At 37.0% G+C, this 21,270-nt stretch overlaps 1 protein-coding gene across 6 annotated transcripts in view; it reads left to right on the forward strand.

The window, feature by feature from the left end:
* The window catches only part of LOC149562034 (propionyl-CoA carboxylase), a 337,515-nt gene that overhangs the window by 127,855 nt on the left and 188,390 nt on the right, over window positions 1-21,270 (forward strand). The gene's annotated exons all lie outside the window — the stretch shown is intronic.

A 21,270-nucleotide genomic window follows, 5' to 3' on the forward strand; every position in this document is an offset into this window, starting at 1 on the left:
GGTCGCCTTAAGCTCATGGGTGAGCACAACCACCTCTTCCTCTTTCCCTAGCAATGCCTCATAACAAGTGTCGCCCCATTCAAGAAGGTGATCCCTATCAGCGACCAACTGTAAATAGTTATGCTTCAAGATCTTGACATCCTCTTGAAGGGAATGAATCTTTGCTAGGGAAAAGCAACTACCACCTTGCTCATCTGACATAGGACCACCCCAACCAAATATAACTAACATATGTTGGATAACATCATAATGCTCCAGAGATGATAAGATATCTTTATTTCTCACCTTCAACTGTCTGGTCACATGATGTCTCTATATACCTCTGTAATAAACCTTCATTTGCAGCAAATGGTGAAAGACCCACAATACTCTTCCTGCCAAATCATGAGGAACTGCCTTTCATGACAAAACATATAAAGTCTCCCATAAAAGAAGAGAATCCTGTCTTTTTCCAGAAAATATCTAGATCAAATAAACAACATAATAGAAAATAGAGCTCTTGGTTCTGCAAGTTCCATGCAGATTTTTTTTTAAAAGGAAGGTTCAAGCTACACTGGAGAAAGAGACAATACTTGGTTTTTTTTTCCATAAATATGCTATTGCAAACCTACATCCACAAGGGATATAACACAAGAAAGGCCGTATCTGTATTTCTTCTTGAAAAATTGCCTGTAAAATCTCTTCCTTTTGTTTACCTACAAATCTTACTGCAAGAACAGGGAAATAAGAAAACCCTCGTTTTCTTATAACAGAGGCAAAGTTAGATGCACAAATTTTCTTCTAAATCTCCTACAATAAGTATGGCGAGATCAATGACCATGTACACCAGATAAGGACTGAAAAACGAAAACAGTAGAAAATGGCAGCCACGACATCAAAGTAGAAACTCATAGATTTGTAAGAACTGTAGGTATATGCATTAAAAGAAACCTATTTCAGCTTGTGGGCTCGGTAAGAGCCAATACCTGCTAAAGTCTGAACTCTGCAACAAAAACCTTGCCAAATTTTCATGGCAGCAAAGCAACAGAGGAGGATAAGAAACATTAAAGAAATCTCATAAAATGTATGAAAGATTTTACAAAAAATGCCACGGATCACGGGTTGAATAAATCCTTTACCTCCATTCTGCTCATGCAAGTAGATTTCAGCAGAGATATTCGTAAATAGCGGATGCAAAATGAGAGAGGATCGACATGAATCCCTAGGGCCAACCGGCTCATTCTCCATAGCTCCAGAATGTTTGAATGATTAAATGGGATTAAAATGAATGTTTTGTTATTAGGGTTGTTACCCTAATTCCACCTTGCCAGATGTCGCCCATGCTATTTAATTACATGGCATATTGTTTCCAGTTGGAGTTGTCATTGCTATGCAGAGTTAAGAGGAGGCAGTGGTGGCATTTGTTCTCCACCATGTGTCGAACCTTCATTTTGGATTGTGAAATTTGTTGATGACTTTGGAGTCATTCTAGGAGATTCTTTAAGTCATTTTGACTTGTCATCATGAGCACTGGATGGAGTCAGAGTTTGATGCTCAGTGTTCACTTTTTTGGAGCAGTTAGTGGGCCCAGTTCCAGGGGTTTTGGTTTTTATCCGACCCCTGTTCCACGTTTTGGGGGATAGGTGGGTAGTTGGGTATTATATTCATCGTTTTTGTACTTAGTGATGGATTCAGAGTTGGAGAGCTTATGTTGTCATACTGCTGAGACATTTGTGCTTGCTTTTCCATTATTGTATCAGATTGGAGTATGTATTTTCAGTGCCTTTGAGAGCATAATACAACATTTTCTGGATCTATCTTGGAAGCTTATTTGTATGCCATATTTATGATCGATGTTAATGTTTATTGTATTTCATTTTCTGAAATATTTAACATTTTGTCTCATTCTGCATCTTTAAGGTTTAATGAATTCTGTTCGTACGTCTTAAGTTGTACGGCTTTTTTGAAGATATCATCTATGATTAATTTCCTTTGATATTTTTCTCATAAGGTCTACTTATGAAATACTGATATGAAGAGTTTGTTCATCAATATTATATCTCTGTAAGGTTGTTGTAAGTGTTCACATTGTATTATGGAAAATAGCAGATTCCATTAGTTTAATTGGTGCATCACCTTCTTTCTAAATATGCAAATTTTATTTTACCAATAGTCATTTCTTCCCTTTTCCATCTAGTTTCAGAGTTATGTTCTAGTTAAGGTGAATTATCAATTTGATTCCATGGAACCGACCTAGAGCCCCAAAGCTTCAATCAGTTTAATAGTTCAGACACAAACTAATGATTGTTCCCATGTTACCCAGAAGTGTCAAGTTTTGGAAGTTCATTGTTTTGGCACACCTGGTGGGACATTTCCTGCCAGTTAAAAGTTTTCTTCCTGTTCTAGTATGTAAACAAGAAGTTAATCATCTGTGAAGAGGTATTATATGTATATCTGACGACTCTGTCTTGAGAGAAAGAAGAGATCAGCGCTGTTCAACTTTTTACGAGAAGAGTACAGACAAGGAGCTCAAGTTCTTTTGAGTGTTTTCTGTTAGAGCCTCCTAGGAAACATGGAAGAACTCTTACAAGGACTAAGCCATCAAAGAGAACTCAGCTTGTAGCCCCTGATATTCAATATTACAGAAGGAGAGGAAATCCATGCAGAGAAAGGAATATCACGCATTCAACAAGTTTGACTTGTAGAACAAAACCTTTTGAGCCTGAAGTATCTGTTGTTTCAACATTAACTACAAGAAGTACAAGTTCAACAGTAGGCTTTGCAAGTGTTTCTACTATTACTTTTTTTCCAACGGTCCCTATTATAGTCCCAGTTCATGGGACGGTGTGAAGTAATTATCCAACTAATATCACAATTATCAACCTTATTAAACTTTAACCATATGAGCAATATAATTAGAAACCACAACAAGATACTCATACACAATAACACCAGATATGTTTGATGGAACCCAAATTTTTGCAACATTTAGGGACCCCATTTCTAAATGATATTAACTGAAAGATAGTGCAGAACATATGTATAAGAAGGATGCAGACAATTAATTGAAACTTGATATACATATGACCCCATTAACACAACAGATCTACAGATTGCCATTTCTGAAAGTTGCCATTAGAAGTGTCCAGTTGCTGATGAATATATTGATGAGTTTGTGCTGGTGACAGAGAGAATGGTTAAATAAAGACAACAGACATTCAATAGTATCGGTAGTAGACATTAATTGAAACTTAATATACATATGACCCCATTAACACAACAGATCTACAGATTGCCATTTCTGAAAGTTGCCATTAGAAGTGTCCAGTTGCTGATGATTATATTGATGAGTTTGTGCCAGTGACAGAGAGAATGGTTAAATAAAGACAACAGACATTCAAGAGTATCGGTAGTAGACTTTTCAAAAATTCCACAGCAACAATGAAGGACTGGTGTATTCTGAAAATAGCAAAGTCTCTAGTGATATGACAAGGCTGGCTTCTGAAGAGAATTCAGTAAACAAAAAAATTCTGGATTGCTTATCATATGCAATTCAACACCAGTAGTGTTACATGCTAGTACAGAAGAATAGGTGTCGCTATTTGCTGATTTGAGTAATTCCACCCATTCTCGTACGCTTCAGTACAGCATGATTTAAAAGTAAAATCTGAATGTAGATATTTTAAGGTGTCAAGCCCATAAAGGCTATTGTTATTGCCATGAAGTCAGATGTTTCCGTGAATTCTGAAGATGAAAATCTAGAACAATGGTGTACAAGACAATTACACAACAAAAAGCCATTGGGAGTGTAATGACCCTGCTCAAATCTGATCCCAAAATGCTGATAAAGGTTCAAGAAAACGCTTTGCATACAAGGGTCATATGACTGATATAAAATTTCGGTTTGCTTTTATGGCTCTTTCCTTCACTTAGCATCAATAAGAATGCTTGCAAGAATACTCTGAATTGACTAAACAATGACCTAACATGAATGTGCAACTTATTTTGACAATATTCAATGCATATATGTGACTGAAACTACTTGCAATATGCAGCTACAGCAACTAGTAATTTTGACAAACACTTGGGATGCAAAAATTATAACATTATTTATGCCAAAAAAGAGAACCTACAGCCCATTGACATTTTGTCAAACAATTGGCATGCAAACTAATAAGCTGATCATGAATGATAAATACATATTCAATTACACTATATTAGATCAACAAATTATGTCTCCTTTATTGCACATATAATGTCAATTACAATGCTAGTATGAAGTGGCCAAGACTCTTGTCTTACATCCGCATGAATAATGCTTAAATCTGTTACAACATTTCACCTACAGCCTTACCTCCTAATATGCATCTAAATGATAAGAACGATGCATGTAATATCCAAAGGAACTTGATTGTAGATGGCTGTAATAATTTCTCCAATGCTGCCTTTCTGCTTTGCTTTTTCTGGTCTGCTTTTCACTTGCTTTTTTCGGATCTACTTTTTCGCTTTGCCTTTTCGAACTGCTTTTTTGAATTTTCTTTTTCGAACTGCTTTTCCGGACTGCTTTTTTCGGACTGCTTTTTCGAACCTGCTTTTTCGGACTGCTTTCAAAAACTCAAACCCTCAGGTAGTCTGAGTATTCAAATTAAGCTCAACTTGAAATGGCTGAATACCACTTCCAAAGTGCAACCCTTCAGAAGGTCTTTCACTTCCTCAGTTATGCAATCTTTTGAGAGGTATTGTTCTCAAGGATTATGCTGAATATTTGCAGACCTAGATGGTGCCACAAATGCTCAAAGAGAATGGTAGTAGAATCATCAATTCCCGTTCGTCCAAATGAGAGGCCAAACCCTCTATTTATTTACTTTTCTAAGAAGTTAATAAGGACTTCTAGAAGCATCATTTTCTAAGAAGTTACTAAGAACTTCTAGAAACATCCATTATAAAATCCCATTATAATGCACTTTTATAATAAAATAACTTTATAAAATAAAAAGTGCAACTTAACTTTGAATTATAACATGTAGACCCAATATAAGAAGTAATGATAAAATATAAATATCTCCAAGAGCATAATAAACTATCCAATCTCCAAATAAATGCCAGAATGACTCTCTCATCACAACCACCTGTCTATGAGAGTCCATGATAGACTGATCTGGCACGCAAAATGATGCTAGCCAAAACGGGGACATTACAGGGAGTAATTCAAGCATTCGAATGAAATGAAGTATGCCTAACAGCAATATTTGGTCAAAGTAAAACCAAATAGGGTTTATGTCTTCATAGATGCAGCATATTGCAAATACGGCAACAAATAGATTGTTTGGAAGAATATTAGAAGAGGTGTTAAGATAAAATAAACTCATCGTGAATGTCCAACCAACAAGCATCAACTCTTAAAGCCAAAATATTATCAGGAGAATGCTTATTGGAATGATGGAGTTCTTAATTTCCATGTCTTATAGAGCTGTCTGAGCATGAACAATATATTTATTACTTCAATTGCTCTCTAATAAATTTATTTCTAATTGGTTTTTTGTTATTGATGCAGGCATATGGAGAAATAGGATCTTGGAATCATCCACAGCTAAACAGGCACGCACAAATCATGGAAGTAATTTCCTGTAATAGAGTGGTCATTCCGGTAATATAAGTATTTGGAGACTCATCTGGGATGCCCAAGGAAACCAAACACATTATATGATGGCATTAGTTTTATTGCCGTGAGTATGGGAAGAGAACATTGAACACAATTCCTGGCAATTGTATAGAAAGCTATGGTTTGGAAATGTGCACAGGAAGGAGAATTACTAGTTCGATAGCATACCCGACCCGATGGATAATAAAACCAATACATCCAATGATATGGCGATTGCCCATTATGCCTATTTAAATAAATCTAAAGGGGGTTTAACTTATAAAGATGTAAAGTTTGTAACTCCATGAGATTATCGGGTGGTTGCAATTTTGTTAAGTATAGGTAGGTGCTTTGGAGAGATATGTCTTTTCATCTCTGCACTCTTTCATTCATTATAAATATGAGATGCATAATAAAAAACAAGAGACAATTCATATTTCTACAAATTTTTACATACCCAACTTATATATGCACTTTGATATATTTTTTCTTTCATTGGTAAAGAAATGATTGTTTGAACTAAGCCCGTGGATTGTGGATTATTGAATAAATTCTTATGCGATTTTGGAATCAAATTACATTGGATGGATCGTCTGTAAGGAGTGTCTCCAATGCAATTTTATTTCCGACATGATCAGTAAGAAATATATATTTTATTTTATTTGCATGTAGCTTTAGAGTTAAAATATTATATAGTTCCATCTTTTATAATTATTATTTTAAATTTATAAATAATTTATATGATAGATAAGTGGACAAGATCAATTATAGTATTTTAGAATCGAACATCATAGATATTGAGAAATATTTAATTGTTTCCGAATCTATGTTTGGTTTGTCTCTAAACCACAGGAGTTAAAATGCATTCCAGGTTGTTTTAAAATTGTCCATATATTTGATCTATCGCATCTTGATTACTAAATTGTTTATAATTTATGTGCGTAGAACATTATAAAGTTGTATGTTTTAAACTTATTGGCATTGGTCTTTATTTTTTTCACAATTTGCAATCCATACGATGGCAATTATTTCATATCTTTCCTTTGAAGAATTAATATTTCATTTGTAGCATTAATCCATACTTATCCTTATTTCAAAAATATTCATATATTCATTTGTTATTCTTAATTTGTAATTTGCAAGTTAAAAGTTTTCTATAATTCTTGTCATTTGGAAAACTTTCGTTGTATTCATGTTCTAACCAATCTGTTTTAAGCATCTTGGATTTAAGGTTGTTGTCCAGGATCAGATACACCCGCCTTGGTTTTGCAGAACCAAAAGCGCAGGGGATTTGGATCGCATTTATCAATTGCGTCAAGTTGGCCCTAACCAGTTGGATATCCCAACATCGAGTTGGCAAGACTTGTAGGATTCCAGTTTGCGGTTTTGGGAACCAACAATGTTAACTAGGGAAACTTTTGATCAGAGGGAAAACTCCGGTAGGGATAGTACTCACAAGATGATGTACTAATATAAATGTTCCTTGTTAGAGGATGGACCCTGTTAGAAGTCTATGAATACATTCATTACATATGAGTCCCTGTTAGGGGACTTTGAATCACTGTTAGGAGATTCCAACCTTGTTAGGAGTTGTGGAAGACAACTGGACCCACTGCCCAAACAACTTCAAGGATTAGACCAATGAACCCACTGTCCAAATAATCTCTGTATTATTCCTTGCAAAATAATAGAATTGAAATGTATTTCCTTCCTCTTCCTCTGTCTTGTCAACCAGACCTCTGCTCCTTTTGATCTTGTAACCAGATCACAAAACTTGCATCCGATAATCCTTTGGATCGCTTACTTGTATTCACCAAACACTTTGCTCCTTTTTGCACTTCGCACTTCACACAATAATGGATACTCCTTACAAACAAGGAAAACATCTTTCCTTTATACCATATCTTTAAAATAATTCCTTGAGTTGGCCTTGAGGCTTTTCCAAATAATTATAATAAGATAATTAATTAATTACAATTACAATAGCACTGTCGGCTCACATTGTATACAAAATTTCACATGTGTGATACTAGGGCTTGTGCACTTGCTGTCATCACCAACAGATTGTCCTCTGTCACTGCTTGACTGCGTATCTTCTCATGGCATCTCAGATTTAAGATAGCAAACAAACATTAAGAACTGCTTTCCAAATGCTCTGTCTCTGAACTGCTCTCTGTAAATTAGGTACAACTTCCGTATGTCTTCGACTTAGACGTTGCACATTGAACCACGTCATCAGGACACTGTGCTGAACATGTCCATAACTACGCATCACCAGACAATCAAGTCATTGTCCGTACACTTAAGATTTTGTCTGCTACTCAGCTAGTCTTTACAAAAACCATACTATGTTGACATCAATGACAAACTCAGTCATGAATGCAACATGTCAATACTCTCCAATGCTTAGGATACTCCCCCAAAGTAGTATCATTAACATTCATGCTAACAATCTCCCACTTTGGCATTGATGGCAACATAGATGAAAAACATCTAAGTACCAAGAATACCAAAACAATACTCTGTTGCTGCTGCTGTCATCTTCTCGAATTCTCTTCATTATCCAAGTTTGAAATCCTCTAGATTCTAGGATCAACATTAGTTGTTCACATGCTAAATAATTCTCAACACATTAGGTGCATATATCCTACTTCCTCACATGAATCTTTCTAAATCTCTCAAAAGAAACATCTCTCCCACATTCTTATTTAGGAATTCTTCTCCCCCATTGCTTAGGAGATGTTTTTCATGCATATTCTCCCCCATTGACATCAATGTCAAAGGCCTCGATATTACAAAATACCAATTGTTAATACCCTGCTTTAATTCTTCAACTAGCTCAAGTGTCCAAAGACACTATTCAAAACTAAATACCAAGAGTCCTCAATGACTCACCTTATCATAGATATTCCCCCATATGGAAAGCATCAGCATTCAATCCAGTCTAACAATAGTGCTCTATACCGCTGGACTGATGCATTTACTGTATCATCTACTCAGAAGTAGGCAAGGGCATAACCTCAAGCATACCTCTCAAGTACTCAAATGTAACTTTAGGCAAAGGGTTCGTAAAGATATCTACAATCTGATTTTTAGTACTCACATATTCCAATCTGATCTCCTTTTTCGCTGCTTTCTCTCTCAGCACATGATACTTAATAGATATATGCTTAGTCTTAGAACACAACACAAGATTCTTAGACATACTCACTGTACTTGTGTTATCACAGTAAATGATAACAGGTTCTGCACACTCAATTTTGATATCGTTCAACATTTGCTTCATCGACATAACTTGATTACAGTTATTTTGCTGTTGCAACATACTCTGCCTTAGCTGTACTCTGCGAAATACAATCTTGCTTCTTGCTGAACCAAGAAACCAATCTTCCTCCAAGAAAGAATGCTCCACCATTGGTGCTCTTTCTATCATCCATACTGCCTGCCCAATCCGCATCAGTATATGTACATAGAGTGAAATCACTTGATCTATCATACCAAATTCCATAGTTAGATGTTCCTTTCAAATATTTGAATATTCTCTTTACTGCTGCAAAATTACACTCCTTAGGATCAGCTTGGAATCTAGCTACAATCCCAACTGCAGTTTCTATGTTTGGTCTGATGTGAGTTAATATTGCAAACCTTCAATCATGGATCTATACTTCTTCTCTACTGCAAGTGTCTCATCTTTGTTGGATAACTTGTGACCAGTTATCATAGGTGTACCAACAGGTTTGCAACTTTCTAATCCAAACCTTTTCAACAAGTTGTTCAGGTACTTAGCTTGTAAAATGAAAATTCCATCACTGTTCTACACAATCCGCAATCCTAGGGAAAACTTCATTTCTCCTATCATGCTCATTTCAAACTCATTCGTCATTTCTTCAGCAAACTTATCACTTACTTCATCATTGCCTCCAAATATGATGTCATCAACAAATATTACTAATATTAGCAAATCATTCTCAATTTCTTTCAAACACAAGTTACTATCTGCCGTACCTTTAGCAAATCCAAGCTTTGTCAAATAATTGTGCAACCTTGCATACTAGGTTCTAGGTGCTTGCTTCAAACCATATAGGGATTTTTTTAGTCTGCATACCATGTCTTTGTCTTTAGTCAAAGGAAAACCTTCAGGCTGCTCAATATATACCTCTTCTTCAAGTTCTCCATTTTGGAGGCTGATTTAACATCCATTTGATAAACCGTGAACTTCTTATTTGCTACATAAGCCAAGTACATCCTTACTACTTCCATTCTGGCTATAGGTGCATATGTCTCCTCATAATCTATGCCTTCTTGCTATGAATGTCCCTTGCATACAAGTCTAGCCTTGTTACTCACAACTTTGCCTTGCTCATTCATCTTGTTTCTGAAAACCCATTTGGTTCGTATTACATTCTTATTTTTAGGTCTAGGAACTAACTCCCATGTATCATTCTTCACAATCTGATCTAATTCTTCCTTCATTGATTGAATCCAATGATCATCTTTTGATGCTTCATCTGTGCTCTTAGGTTCAACTTGAGAAATCAAACATATCTTTTCATTAACTCCGTTTCTTGTCATCACACCTTTGTCTTTGCTTCCAATTATCTACTCTGGAGGGTGATTCTTTGTCAATTCCTGTTAGGGGTAGGAATTGACATCTCAACTCTTATCTCATTTCTAAGTTCAGATCATTGCTCTCCTCTTTGCTCAACAGCTAACACATCATTCTGCAGATCATTGTTAGTCTCAAACAAAACTTCTGCATTTTGTCTAACAATTCCAGAGTTATTTTCTTCTTTATTTGAATTATAATTTACCATCTTTTCCTTAGTCCCAAACTTTTCATCAATCCTTACATTTGCGCATTAAACTATTGTCTTAGTTCTATATCTGTATGCCTTGCTTTTCAATGAATAGCCAAGTAACATACTTTCATCACTTCTTGGATCAAACTTACCATTGTCATTATCTCTCTTAATGTACATTTGCTCCCAAATTGAGATACTTAACTGATGGTGAATGAACAAACCATAATTCATAAGGTGTCATGCACATACCTTTTCTGATCTGTACTCTGTTCAGAGTGTACACTCACGGCTAGAGAAGAAGAAATGGAGCTCACAGTGAATACCTAGGAGACATAATGGCATTCATGACAAGCAACAAAGAAGAAATTGCAGAGAAAATACAAAATACCTTGCATTTTGGCTAGGGTTTATCAAACCCTTTTCTCTTTCTACTTGCGTGCATCGACCTATGAATAAAATGAAACAATTATTTTTACCTTTCACCTTTTGCATTGTTTAAATTGAACTTAGTTTGATATATTTTCAGGTCTGAAACTTTGCATTTGTTATCGAGATGTATTTTAATTTAAAAAAAAACAATAATATATGACTTATTTAGAAGTCTATGTCATTATTACTATAAACCTTTGCATTATTATAACAAGTAGTAATTATTATTAATTTAGTTGATATATTATAAGTCAGCTAATTAATAATAAATATTAAAATGCAAAGGGGAATAGAATTAAAATTAAAATTGAAAGGGGAAAGGAGAATAAAATGGTTGAGTTGATGAAAGGTTGAGGGGAATTGCATTTTTTAAATGCCTAAATGTGAGGGTAAGAAGTTCAGTGGCTATTTTTGGATTCGCAGTTTAGACTCAAGACTGTGGAGTCAATTATAGGGCTATTTTTGGCGAGATATGGAGTATTTAAGGCAAGTTTTGCATGGAGTTTATTTTGGGAGCTTGTTTTATGCATTTTTGTATGGTTATTGATGAGATTGACATGCTATATTTTTAGCTTGACATTGAAATCCAACTTAGGGTTTTGTGCATGATTTTGAGGAGATAGAGGCAGTTTTCCAGTTGGCTATCAGTTGAACAGGTGGTTGAGAGTAGTTTTTAGGGGTTTCTTCACAGTTTGAATTAGTTTTGACTCATTTTTTCCATGCATATTTCTGATATCCGAATTAGGGTTTTGAGCTCTATTTATTGTACACTCACCTCATTTTTGAGGAATCATCTTTCGGGCTCAGATTTTTTGCACATTGCAAATTTTTGAGTTGATTGTAAGAGTGCTTTGTAGTAGAAATTTTTCAGCATTGTTTATACAGATTCAACAGTTCCTTCTCATTGATTCTTGTGTAATATTGTGAGTTCTTTGCTTTTATGTTGTGTTTGTCCTTCATTAAAGCTATATTCCTTATTACATGTTTAAATCTCGATACTTGTAATTGCTAGTCTTTTTTTGTGTCCTTATTCTTTTTGCAGAAAATTGGTAAAGCATATGTTTTCCTTTGAAAGAAAAAGATTTTGGGTCCTTGCATAGAATCACTTTTTGTAGTTGCATGCTTGTCTGGGTATTGTGAATCATTTGTATCTTGGGTAATTGGTGTTAATAAAATTTAAGTTGCATACAAATCATTGGTGTATTACCTCATTTAGGTTTAGTATCCATTATTTTCATTCACTTCTCATCCCTTGTCCCACATACAATTTAGGTTTTAGGTGATCACTATTCAGGAACCGGCCTAGTTTTCAGAGATTCATCTTTCATTTTAGGACAACCCACCAACCGAGAGAGTTTCCATGTTTCAACAAGATAGCTGTATTCTGCATCTCTCTGTAGGCACAATTTTGATTGACAACAGTGCCATTTTGAAGATTATAAATATGTGGCCATTTGTTGGGAAAGGCATTCGATTGAATATTATTTTTCTTTTGTTGTCTTTGTGACACTTCTGAAGTTCTAAAATCTTGTGCTCTTGCTGAAGTATAAGGGTTTGGGCTCTACAACTGAAGTATTGTAGGCTCAATTCTGAGGATTGCACTTGCAATTGTGGTGTGGTATGCAATTGCTTTCTTCTTCTATTGTATTTTTCTGTGCGTAAGGAGAAGCTTGCTGCCGGTGATTGTGTTTGAAATTGTGAAGAATTTCATAGAGATTGTCATATCAAAATGTGCCTGCAATATAGAGAATTAATTTGGGCATTTGTGGCTGCCAACTTCTCTTGGAAGGCAGTGATTTGGGGTTCTACAGGCATCAACGACTGTTCCTTTGGCTGGGACGTGATCTTGGAGGCTGGATGTTATTATCAAAGGGACTTGCGATATTGTTTTAGAGCTAACAAAAGGCTTGCATTCTAATTTTTAAAAGGCTGATATGAATAGGTTCAATATCTATTTGGTGTAATTCTCTTTTTTCAGCATTGATGAATTGTTGTAGCATATTGTCAGAAGCATAGTAAGTTAATGAATAAATTCAGAATTTGTTGTGAGCCATTTGTTGTTTCAGATTTAAATGTGCAAATTCACATGGCAGATTTATATACTAGTGCTTGATATTTTTTTGAGCAATGTATAAGGCTAAGGTTAACTGAATTTGTGAACATTTATTGCATTTTTCGATACCTTATTTTGGAATTATAAATACCTTATATTCAGTGATAATAGGGTTGTCTGCCAAGTGTTTGTTGAAATGTCAAATATTTGAATAAGTGGTATTGCTAAAGTCATAACCGAACAAGGTTATTACAAGAAAGAAGTATCAAAGGGACGAATAATATTGTATTTGAAACCTTTTATTTCACGAGTTTATCTATGTAAAGCAGCTATAGGAACAACAAAGGGTATTTAAGCATTTCACGATGATGCAAAAAGAAGAGATGCAAGAAACTTAAAATGAAATGCAATCAAGGTTCACACATGCTAAAGTCATGGTAGAAGATGACTACGATAACATGCATTTATCCTACAATAGATGAATGAGGGTAATGAAGATAATAGGGTCTCAGAGGAAGAATGATGCTAGAAAAGAAAGAATATTAAGAAATAGCTTCCTGGGAAATTATAACAGCATACATCATATGAAAAACAAAGTGTTTTCAAATTTTAAAGTTTTACATATGTCACTGTAATGTTCCCGTTATAAATTAAATAATAAATTAAGCTTTGTAACGGGCCGATTGATTTAATTTATCTCGGACCCATTTTTATTTTGTTTTCATAGTTTGCGTCGCTGACGGCTATCTTTGTACACCCTTGGAAAGTTTTCCGATAGGTATTTAAGCACGGCTTGTAGGTAGTCTGTAGGATGCTTTTGGATTATATTTCTCTGTATTGCGGATTCCTGTTGGAGTTCGGGATTGTTCGCCATCTCAGAAATGAAAGATCTTCCCTATTTGGCTTGTACGGTTTCGATGAGATTCAATCCTCACCCTACTCCGTCACTGTATGTATTACTTGTTTGGATCTGGCAAATTGGAGTGCCCTCTCTTGGCAAACATATTCAGAAGAATTTGTGTGTTCAAATTTTTATTATTGTATTTGGAATTCATATTATCTTTTGTGTTCATATAGCTCTCACAGTTTGTGTTCAAATACCTATCCATACACCTCCAACCCTCTCTCTATCTCCTCATCCAGGGCCGTACAACCTTTGTCTGTTTCCAACTCATTACATTTCACTGTCAAAAACCCCTCTGCTCTTTCCTTTCCGTACCCCCTCACTCTTGTCTCTGTTCACTTGCCTTCACTGTACGACTTCCATCTTTCTATCTCCGTACGGGGTTGGTGTTATAACCTTCAGCCATCTTGGTGTTCGTATGGCCTTTTGGGCAGACGTACGGCCTTCATTGGCCTCTGTACGGACTTCCTGCATCTACACTCAGACTGTACGGGCCCGTGTACAAAACCCACACCCTTATTTATTATTGCTTGGAGGTTGGGTACATTACAGTGGTATCAGAGCCTTTAATCTTGCCTCCTTGTGGAAGTGAATGCAAGTTTATACTAGGAGAAGACGAAATAACCTTATTGATAGAATGGTAGATCATTAGGATCCGACGATAGAACTCATGGGTCTTTTAAGAGAGCTGAACAGAAATCAAAGGCAAATCAACGAAACCCAAAGGCTCATGCAAGAAACTCTGCAAAAACTGGCTGAGGGAAAGACAATAGGAGAACAAAATGGGCAGAGTGACAATTCTGTTTGGGGAAGGACAAACTTTCAACCCTCTTGCTCTCGACCCTTGATACCGATCTTCCTTCCAAGGATGGAGGCACCACACAAAGGAAGAGAGCCCACTTTAAAAGAAATGCAAGAAAAACTTCGGGAAGATTGGCAGAACACAAATATGGAAGTTGATATATCTTACAGAGACTATGTTGATCTAAGAATGAGATATTCTGGCAGAGGAAATCGCGGTTATTTTAATGATGATCTCAGGAGAAAGATCGAAAAGGTAAACTTATCGCCATTTGATGGATCTAGAGTCATTACTGCACAATTGTGGGTCCTAAAGGCAGATACCTATTTCCAACTCAATCCAATGCCTGAAGAGGAAGCAATCAAGTTTGTAGCACTTCATATGGAAGGAGTGGCACATGAGTGGTGGCATCATGGACTGGTCACTCTCGGTCATGACCAAGTGACCTCTTATGTTGAGTTTACTGAGAGACTCATTGACCGTTTCGATGGGAAGGATCCTGAGCTAAACTTCAAAGATCGAGCTCAGCTAAAGCAAATGGGCATGGTAGACAACTATGTCACTGAGTTCCAAAGGTTGTCCGTATTAGTCATAGACATCTCTAAAAGACGTCAAATTGTGTTATTCATGGATGGGCTGATAGAGCCTTTGAGAGGTTGGATCAAAGGGTTCAACCCGGGTACACTCAATGAAGCTATTAAGAAGGTGCGTGACATGGTCGCATCTTCCTCCAAAACTCACGCAGCTACACCAACACCATCTCCACAAGAAGACAAAGACAAGGAGCCAATTCAAAAAAAACCTCAGTTTGATGAAGATTCTTGGCAAGAACTCCGGAGGGAAAACTCTGTTTCACATGCAAAGAACCATGGGGTCCTGGTCATCGTTGCCTCGGGAAGGGAAAGATTCATTACATTGAGGTGATGCCTGATGACGATGAAGAACAAATACCTGCAGCGACTGACGAAGAAATTACACAGCAAGAGAGAATAAATGACTTGATACAAAAATGGGGTTCCATTGCTACCCTCACTACACCAACTAGAGGTGGTCTCTTTAGAGTTCGCGGCACACTTCACGGAAAACGAATCCCAGTCATGATTGATAGTGGCACCACATTCAATTTCATCAATTTATCTTTGGTCGCTAGTAAAGGCCTGCACGCAGTTGAGCATGGAGGAATGGAGGTTAAGGTTGCAGGAGGAACCTTGTTACCTTGCACTCATGTGATTCCATGGCTACAGATTTCCATGGGAAACTATACCCTAGTAGATGATTTGTTTGTCATAGATCTGGGTGATACTGATATCATTTTGGGCATTTAGTGGCTGGAAACTCTTGACCAGTACACTCAAAGTTTCAAAAGGATGGACTTTTCATGTGAGATAAATTGGAAGAAGGTGTTGCTAAGAGGAATGTCAAATAAAGGATCGAAGGAAGTCACAATCAAGAAGATGGAGGCAATTTTTAAACAAGATTTGGCCCCAGACGCTACAAGTAAAAACAAGATAGTCAACATTGCTCCGCATTCTTTGGATAATTGGCCATCCCATCTATTGGCTGAGTATTCCAAGAACACTTTTGCGTGTGAGTTGATGGATGGCTACGTACGCGATGAAAGATACAAAGTTATTGATGACATCATTTACTTCGATGGGAAGATCTACTTAGTGCCTGACTCGGAACTGAAGGAGCTGATTACGGAAGGTTTAAAATTGGGTTTGCATTTGCTTGAGGACAAGCAAATTTTGGGACGGGAGGACTGTAATGTTCCTGTTATAAAATAAATAATAAATTAAGCTTTGTAATGGGCCGATTGATTTAATTTAGACATCTCCACATGTTGATGATGGTGAGCCCACACATGATTATTGTCCCTTCTTCATTGTTGATCAACTGGACATGCCTTTGCCCACATCAGAGACAACAATGGAGCAGCCACCAATTGAGAAACATGTGCTACAGTAGGAGGTTGAGGGAAAAGAGCTTCCAAAAGACATCCTTGTCTTTGAGGAGAAACACATTAATGTGCATGAGGCTGCTCCTCAGCCTGTATGCAATGTCACAATAGAGAAGACAATTTAGGAAGAAGAGTTTCTTTCTTCTTCAAGCCATCATAGGAACTATTGTGACATGGGGACATCATAGTGGATGAGGGAGATTGATTTCTATGAGCTTGAGGTCTCATGTCTATCTAACAAGTCATCTTCCCCATACAAGGAACATTTCTTGCAGCAAACTATCCTTTATGATATCAAGAGGATGGAAAGAAGGATCCCAAGGATATCTCTATCCTTGAGGAGGAACATGCTAATATGCATGAGGTTGTCCCTCAACCTTGCATATAATTGCAGCTATGATGGAGGAGATTGATGATGAGGAGGAACTTTGGGATGAGTTTAATGCTATTTGCTCTTCTATAGAACTTGAGTCATCATCTCCTATACATGAAGAGAGTGTTCTTTAGTAGCAACAAGAGGAGTGTGCATTACCAGCCACACCATCAGAGCCAGCCCCTGCCGGCCAAAAGGGTTCAAGTGTTGCGGAGGACAACAACGCGGTCAAGGCTGATTGCTTAGACCCAACAACATCAAGAGGATGCCCCATAAGGCATCTAGCTCTGCAACAATGCATGTTGGCCCCAGTCATTCTCATTCCAGAGCATGAGGAAGATTATCACAAAGAAGAGAGAGCATGTCTTGCTCAACAAGACAATGCCCTACTGCTGGAAAGCTTCATTATTTTCAACATTGGGAAGAAGGTACTCCATGTAGCAACATGGTTGTCATTCTTGCTGCTATTATCAGCTACCCATGTGCATGGGTGAAGAAATTAACTTGTGAGGAAGGGAAGCTATTTCAACAAGCCTATCAATTGCTTTGTTTGATTTTTTGTTTTGTAAATACTTGTACATAGTAGAGTAGGCATTTTCTAGCTTTCCAAGAAGTGCACGAGCATAACTATTCCTTCCTGGATATAGCAATTTTTGTAATTTTGCCAATTGTAGAGGCAATTTTTTTGTAAAGTTGCGGGTGGGACAGCACATGGTTCTTTTGGTGACTCCATGCCCAATGGATTGCTTCAGGCTACTGATCCTATGCTTAGTAGGGAAGCATCCCTTCTGAGTCGCCAAGAATGTTGGCCATTTTTTCCCCCCATTCAGCCCATCATTAATAAACAATCAGAGAGATATTCAATGGGCTAAGTTCTTTGCAGAGAGTTAATATTGCGTAGGGTTAACTTAGCTCAGTTTGTTTTTTGACCGAGTGAACTCGATTTTCTCTTGGTCGATTTGACTAGCTAATAGATCCGACGACTCATGTTTTTCCAAGCCATTGCCCATCTTCCCAAAAGTGCAAGATGCTTCCACGCATCACCATTCTGGGGTTTCCTTGCACTACAGTGCTTCCTCAAGGCTTCGAAACCTAGAATTGTGCCACACGGCAAAGGGTCGCATCTCCGGCGCCTAAGTTAGTCCAACGTGCACATGCGCAGATTGATGACAGAGATTCAACAGAGGATTAAAAGATCGCCGTCCATTCTGTCAAGTGGTAAGGTGCGGGATACTGCTAAGTGTTGCCATTTCGACTTTTCCTCACTCTATAATGTCTTCGTAAGGCTCTGAGATCTAGAATTCCACCATGCGGTTAGGGTCCCCACCATTCTTGCTATCCATTTCCTTTGTTGAGAGGAGTCTCCTCGCCGCATCCGGGCCATCTATTTCAAGGAGAAGATCTTCATCGACGGCCAACATCTTTTCCGGGCAAATCAGATTTATTCCCTGCGGTCAACCTCGCATGTTGCGGGCGAATAACAGGTCTTGTTATTCCTCCCCGTGTTTTTTGCCAACAACATGGATCATCTTTGTGTGGCCATGACACGCTATTAGAGCCTGGTCTTCAATGCCCATCGACTTCTTGGGCCTTGTTTCCATGACATCAATGAACTCGATGCCTCTTTAATGCATGAAATGATCAAATCCTTGAGATTTGGCCTCTTACGGCTGGATGCATCATTTTTCTCTTCTTGTCACTTCCAACAACAATTGCACTTCACGATCAGATTTCATTCCGATTCTCATTTATTGCTCTCCTCAGCAACTTAACTCCATCTAGTTGGGGTTTGAACTCAATTTAAACATCAGAGTTATGCGTGAACTCTATTAAGGCAAGTTGTAAATATTTCTTAAGGGTTCTCCGTTTCTATTTTGCAGCAACATTATGCTTTGCAATTTTTGCCTTCCATTAATGAAATCTCTGTTTCTTACCTATCTTGCCATTCATTAACTTGTGCATGTTTATTGCCTTGTAGCAAGTGTTTCTTTTCTGTTTTTCTTGATTCATATGTTGTGTTAAGTTTGCTAGCAGTTGTTGTATAGTGAAATATCTTTTCTTTTAACACTTCAATTAGCTCCAAACCTGCATGTGGTCCATTGGGAAGTAGAATAGAGTTAAGATTAGTGTATTTTGGGTTTTGATTGATGTTTTGTGCAGTTATAGGCAGAGATTGTAACCACAATTCTATCTTGGTGCATCACCCCCCTTTCCCTTTCAGCATTTTACTTTCTGTTCTCTTTCTCCATTTTCCTCTCAAGCTGTAGTTTAGGTGCACCTAATGGTAAGGAAGCCGACCTTCTCCGGAGATTCAGCCTCAAAGCGCAAGTCCCACACTTGGAGGTTGTTTCCACGTTACACAAGTTCGCTTGAGGGTCATACCTCAAGCAATGGTGCAAACTTTTGTGTCAACAGTTAGACGCACAATTTTTCTTGTGAATCTCCTTAAATAAGTATGGTGACAACAATGACATTCACCCCATATTAGGACTGAAAAAAGGGAAAAGCAGAGCTGAAAATAGAAAATGGAAGCCCTGACATCAAAGTAGGAACCCATAGATTTGTAAGAACCATAGTTGTATGCATAGAATAAACCTATTTCATCTCGTGGGCTTGGTAAGAGCCAATACCTACTAAAGTCCAAACTCCTACGATAGAAACCTTGCCAAATTTTCATGGCAGCCAAGTAATAGTGAGGATAAGAAACATTTAAAGAAATTGCATAAAATTTCTGGAATATTTTACAAAAAATGCCATAGTTCGTGGGTTGAATAAATCCTCTACCTATGTTCTACTCATTCAAGTAGGTTTCGGAAGAAATATTCATGAATGATGGCCACAAAATGATAGAGGAGTGACATGAAACCCTAGGGACGACTGCCTCATTGTCCATCACTCCAAAATGTTTGAATGATCAAATGGGACGGAAATGAATGTTTTGTTATTACGTTTGTTACCCTAATTCCACCTTGCCAGATGTTGCCCATGCTATTTAATTGCATGGCATATTGGTTCCCGGTTCATATAAAAACCTCAGTTGTGTCTAATATGAGTGTCATACCTTATTTGATTTAAATAGGGGCTGTTGTTAGGCTTAAATTGCATGTTTGCAAAGTGTAACTAGTATTTATTAATTGGTATTTTATAAATCAAATAATTAATATTGAGTTTTAAATGGAATGTAGAATCTGTCCAAGTGAAGGGGAAATAATTTGTAAGAGCTTAAGTCTATGTTATACAATTGATTTATAACTTCAGTTTTAAATGGGGAGTGGTGGCGGTTTCTTAGTGCCAATTGGAGTCATCATTACTATGTAGAATTAAGAGGGGGCAATGTTGGCATGTGTTCTCTGCCATGTGTCGAGTGTTCACTTTGGACTGTGTTATCTGTTGATGACTTTCTAGTCATTCTAGGGGGGTTCGGTAAGTCGTTTTGACTTGTCATCATGAGCACTGGATGGAGTCAGAGTTTGATGCTTAGTGGTCACTTTTTTGGGAGCAGATAGAGGGCCTATTTTTCAAGGGTTTTGGTTTTATTTGACCCCAAATTCCACAATTTGGGGGACAGTTGTGGGTAGTTGGGTATAATATTCATCCTCTTTGTACTTAGTCATAGATTCAAAGTTGGAGAGCCTATGTTGTCATATTGTTGATACATTTGTGCTTGCTTTTCCATTATTGTATCAAATTAGAATATTATATATGTATTTTCAGTGCCTTTGAGAGCATAATACAACATTTTTTGGATCTATCTTGGAAGCTTACTTGTATGCTATATTTATGATTGATGTAATGTTTATTGTATTTCATTTCCTATATCTTTAACATTTTATGTCTAATTCTGCATCTTTAAGGTCTAGTGAATTCTGTTCATAGGTCTTAAGTTGTACAACTTGTTTGAAAATATCATCTATGATTAATTTCCTCTGATATTTTTCTCATAAGGTCTAATTATGAAATACTGATATGAATAGTTTGTCCATCAAGATTGTATCTCTATAAGGTTGCTGTACGTGTTCACATTGTGTTAGGGAAAATAGCAGATTCCATTAGTTTAATTGTTGCATCACCACCTTTCTAATTATGCAAATCTTATTTTTGTAATAGTCACTTCTTCCTTTTGCCATCCAGTTTCAGAGTATTTTTTAGTTTAGGTGAAGTATCAGTTTGATTCCAAGGAGCTGACCTAGAACCCAGAGGTTCAATCTGTTTAATAGTGTACCCACAAACTAATGATTGTTCCCATGTTCCCGAAAAATGTAGAGTCTTAAGGACCTTAGCATTGGGTGCACTTTTTGGGAGTTAACAAGTACTAATAACAAGTGCA

This window comes from Cupressus sempervirens, chromosome 4, assembly GCF_028749045.1.
Source record: "Cupressus sempervirens isolate cs-2001-9-10 chromosome 4, ASM2874904v1, whole genome shotgun sequence".
Taxonomy (NCBI): Eukaryota; Viridiplantae; Streptophyta; class Pinopsida; order Cupressales; family Cupressaceae; genus Cupressus; species Cupressus sempervirens.